The sequence below is a fragment of the Rhododendron vialii genome, chromosome 10a (assembly GCF_030253575.1).
Source record: "Rhododendron vialii isolate Sample 1 chromosome 10a, ASM3025357v1".
In the NCBI taxonomy this organism is placed as follows: Eukaryota; Viridiplantae; Streptophyta; class Magnoliopsida; order Ericales; family Ericaceae; genus Rhododendron; species Rhododendron vialii.
Window position 1 is genome coordinate 27,203,270 of NC_080566.1, and position 4,823 is coordinate 27,208,092.

The 4,823-nt window shown below is 41.2% G+C and overlaps 1 pseudogene; it reads left to right on the plus strand.

Annotated features, from left to right (window-relative positions):
- The first annotated feature begins 281 nt into the window (after positions 1–281).
- Positions 282–2,457, plus strand: LOC131303229 (L-type lectin-domain containing receptor kinase IX.1-like; annotated as a pseudogene).
- The last annotated feature ends 2,366 nt before the right edge of the window (positions 2,458–4,823 follow it).

Here is a 4,823-nt window from a genome sequence, read left to right on the forward strand (position 1 = left end):
CGAATATTAACCCCATAATTTTGACGAAAAAAGCTATATAAAAGATCACTAAATATCAACGATACCCATGTCTTTAGGAAAAAATGACGTAGTCCATGCACACCCTAAATCTTTAAACAAATCTTCTATGTTATCAGCAATATATTCCTTCCTTTCACTAAATCTTCTATCATGTATTGTATTAAACAAAAAGGGGTATTTTAAACCAGTAAATACTACTAAATAGACTAGTTCAAAGTTTCATCATCAGATGGTTTATAAAAGTACCAGTGCCAATATTCTGCACCAGCTCTAGAAAATGGCTAAATGTACCTCTAATTGCACTCCAATTTCACTTCCATCACTACATGCTCAAATTATTCTCTTCACTGCATTTATCTTACTTCTTCTTCCCATTGCCAGTTCACTGTATTTCCAATTCCCTAACTTTTATCCGGCTACAACCGCAACCAACGTACTGTATGAAGGAGATGCAGTGGCATCGGTTGGAGCCGTAGAACTCGATATAGTCACGTACCCATGTCGCGTCGGTAGGGTGACATATGCTGAGAGGGTTCGGTTGTGGGACTCTGCATCAGGAACCCTGTCTGACTTAACCACCAATTTCTCTTTCACTATTGACACCTTAGGGCCATCTACATACGGCCAAGGGCTCGCGTTCTTCCTGGCTCCGGTTGGCTTTCAAATCCCCCCTAACTCAGCTGGTGGGATGCTAGGCCTTTTCAACACCACTAGTGATGGTTCAGTAAAAAACCAAATCGTGGCGGTTGAGTTCGACTCCTTTTCAAATCCTGAATGGGATCCTCCTTACGAGCATATCGGTATCAACACCAACTCGATTGTTTCAATCATTACAACTCCATGGAACGCGCACAGCGGATTAACATGTAATGCTTCGATATCATACAATGGCAGTACAAAGAATTTGAGTGTGTTTTGGTCTTACGAGGGAAACTCTAGTTCCCAAGGCAATTCCAGTCTGTCTTACACAATTGACCTGATGGAGATTCTACCGGAATGGGTCATGGTTGGAATTTCAGCCTCTACGGGGGAGTTTGTGGAGAAAAACAAGCTTCAATCGTGGTAGTTTAGCTCGAGTTTAGAGTCTTTAGACATGAAAACGACTAGTGCGATGCACGAGAAAGATAAGATACTGATAGTTGCTCTACCAGTGTCAATGGGTGTTGTGATTTTTGGAGTGGTGGTGTTGATAGGATCTGCTATTTTAAGGAAAAGGAGGCGTCGGGAAGAAACGGAGAAAACTAGCTTGACGTCGATCAATGATGATCTAGAAAGAGGCGCCGGACCAAGGAGGTTCTCCTACGGACATCTAGTCGCGGCTACTAGCAACTTCTCGGAAGAAAGAAAGTTGGGCGAAGGAGGATTTGGATGTGTTTACAAAGGGTACTCAAACGATTTAGATATGGCGGTAGCCGTGAAGAAAATTTCAAGGGGGTCTAAACAGGGGAAAAACGAGTACATAACGGAGGTGAAGATTATAAGCCCGTTGAGGCACCGGAATTTAGTGCAACTCATCGGTTGGTGCCACGATCAAGGAGAGTTCCTTCTTGTCTACGAGTTTATGCCCAACGGAAGCCTCAACACTCACCTATTTGGCAAGAAGACTCCTCTCACTTGGGCTGTTAGGTACAAAATTGCTCTTGGTTTGGCCTCGGCGTTGCTCTATCTACACGAAGAGGGGGAACAATGTGTGGTGCATCGGGACATCAAGTCGAGCAATATTATGCTAGACTCGGGATTCAATGTCAAGCTCGGAGACTTTGGGCTAGCCCGACTCATGGACCACGAGCTCGGACCTCAAACAACTGGCATAGCGGGAACGTTAGGTTACTTGGCACCAGAATGCATACGCACTGGCAAGGCAAGTAAAGAGGCAGACGTTTTCAGTTTCGGGGTAGTAGTGCTGGAAATTGCTACCGGGAGAAGATCCTCTGATCCGATGGACGGACAAACAGAAACGGGGCTGGTGGAGTTGGTTTGGGATCTCTACGGAAGGGGGCAAATCCTTTCTGCTCTTGATGAGGAACTGCGATCGAATTTCAAAACGGAGGAAATAGAGTGCTTGATGATTGTTGGGTTGTGGTGTGCTTTCCCTGACCATCGCCTTAGGCCATCAATAAGGCAAGCAATTCAAGTACTTCAGTTTGAGGCTGCAATGCCTGATCTGCCTATGAAGATGCCTGTTCCAATGTATCATGTACCTCATGCAGGAACCTTTAGGCCTCAAAAACTACTGATACATTCCAGTGAGGGGAGTATAAGTTGTTGAAGAATCGAATTGAGTCGTTAAATCTTTGTATTTAGTTTTTCGCTAATAAGGGTGCAAAATAGATTGTTGTAGTTGTCCTCTTAGAGCGTAATCCAGGCGAATATGAAGTGCCTGGATACAGGTAGTTGATATCATCATTACTTTGTATAAAGAACGGTCGTATCACTAAATCCATGCTTGCTAAATGTGTACCAATTAACTTGGATTCTCTTGAAGAGTATACTACTATATTTATGCATGTAGCCAAGATGACAAATTTTGGACTGGCGTTCATGCTTGTGGCAGCAAAGGCTCGCCGGCTTTTCGTTGGCATTTTGTCTTCTCTCTAGTGAGTCGGCTGGCGTTTTGGCCTTTTTGGATAGCAGATTCCTGTCGATGATTTCATCTGTGTTATATGATTATGGTTTGAAATGGGTTTTCCTTGGGGATTCTCTACTACTAAATATTGGACGGACCCTATGCCGACACCTTGTGTTGGTATGCTTTGGCAGTATGCATCGTAGAGCCTCTCAGTCTATTAGTGCTTATGCTCGTGTTTTAGATTTTGATAGTTTTGGTTCATTCTTATATTTTGTGATGAAATTTTTGCTTGCCTCTGGGCTTTTGTAAGTGTGGGAAGGCATTTTATTGAATGAAAATTTTCGTCAAATCAAAGAAAATAAAAAAAAAAATTTGACAAAAGGGGACGGGCTTTTTTAATTTAGTTGACCTTCAATTGAATTAATGTAGCGTATTTAATGAAAACAAAGATTAGTCTGTCCGTTGGTTGTGTTAACAAAGATTAGTCGACCAATGTCAGAGTGACGATTAAACTTTTGTTATAATTAACTACATTACACGAAATTGATTAAGAGCTTAATTTATCGATCAAACCAGATCGAATGACATAATTTGCAATGTAAAAACTAGTAGTGTTTGATTGATAGCGATCATAGAGCATCGATATAATTGACTAAAGTGAATTGATTAATCTAATTAAGAGTCCAACCAACTGATCGAACAATTCCAATTGATCAATATGACATCATTAGCAAATGTGATAGTTAACAATTCTGTTGGTTGACAGTGATCAATGAGGATTCATACAATTGACCAAAGTGGACGAGCTAATTTGTTTGATTATTTAACCAATTGATTAATACATTTGAATCAATCAAGTTGACACAATTAGCAAATTTAAATGTTACTAACAGGTACGATGATTGATTTTGATTAGTTAGAGACTTAGAGATCATGGTGGAGACAAATGGGAAGATGTTGGGCCATTTTACGGTGATTTGTTGGAACATTGGGAAAGCACGGAATGAATGAGTATTCAAACAGGTATCGGTGGAGGAGTCTATAAGTTGGTAGATTTTCATCTTAAAAATGGTCAAGTTGGGAGGCTATATGAGGCTGGAGGGTATATTGACCTTTAGAGATGTGCATCCCTAAAAAATCAATTTCTGGTTGAGCAAGAAACATCTTTTTCTCTGAAAGCATGATGCCATGGGTTTGGACTAGGGAATGAAAAATTTGTAGTAAGACAACATGAGACTCAATATCTGGGGAAAAAAAGTAGGATATAGTAACCCAAGATTCTGGGAGAAGCTTGAGAAGCTCAGGACGGGAAATTTGTCGGGGTACATGGACACAAAAAGCTTGGTGAGGTGCGTTTATGGTGAGGAAAAGGGCTTCATCTGTGGAGGATGGTAAGGACATGTCAAAGGCATGGTTTTGGAGACGGTAGGCCATTTGGTAGCATATGCTGGCGGAGTTTGATGAGTTCTACCAAGCAAATTTGAAGCCAACTCCTGTTCTCCGAACCCAAGCATCGGATCTGCAACGTTGGGTACCACCAAATTATGGTTCGCTAAAGATTAACATTGAAATCGGCGCAACGCCTTTGCATTTGTGTCATGGTTCGTTTGCATAGTTTGACGTGCCGGGGAAGATGAAAACAATAGATGGTGCGTATAATGCCACAATGGGAAGGGATGGAGTTGGTGTTGGTGTTGTCATCAGGGACGATCTTGGGACTGCGCAGAGATAGAGGCTATCTCCTTTTAATCTAGTTAGTTTACTAATTCTTGTTCTTTTAAGTTTATTTCTCCGATATGTAATAGGATGGCTCATGTTGTTGCCAAATATGCCATATCTATTAAGCACCCTACAACCTGGCAATGAGATTTTCTGAACTGGGCTAGTAAGGAGGCTACCCTTGATGTTTCAAGTTTGCAACAATAAATACAAATGATGCCAATCTACTAATGAGGTACACCAACTACATCTACAATTTTAATTTCACTTCTTATATCTTTTCGAAACTTACAAATAGTGGGCATTTGGCCACGGGCCTTTGACCGCAACCTTCACACTAGTAATCTACAAAATATAATTGATTTTAAGCTCCAACTGATACCCAAACGGCCAAACGTTGCCATATCAAGGGACTTGCCACTAATCATGCCCAAATACGAACGGGAACATTTGGATGGTCTCCACAAGCAATGGTTTAGAATGAAATACTGCAGCAAACAAAACTACTTTCCTA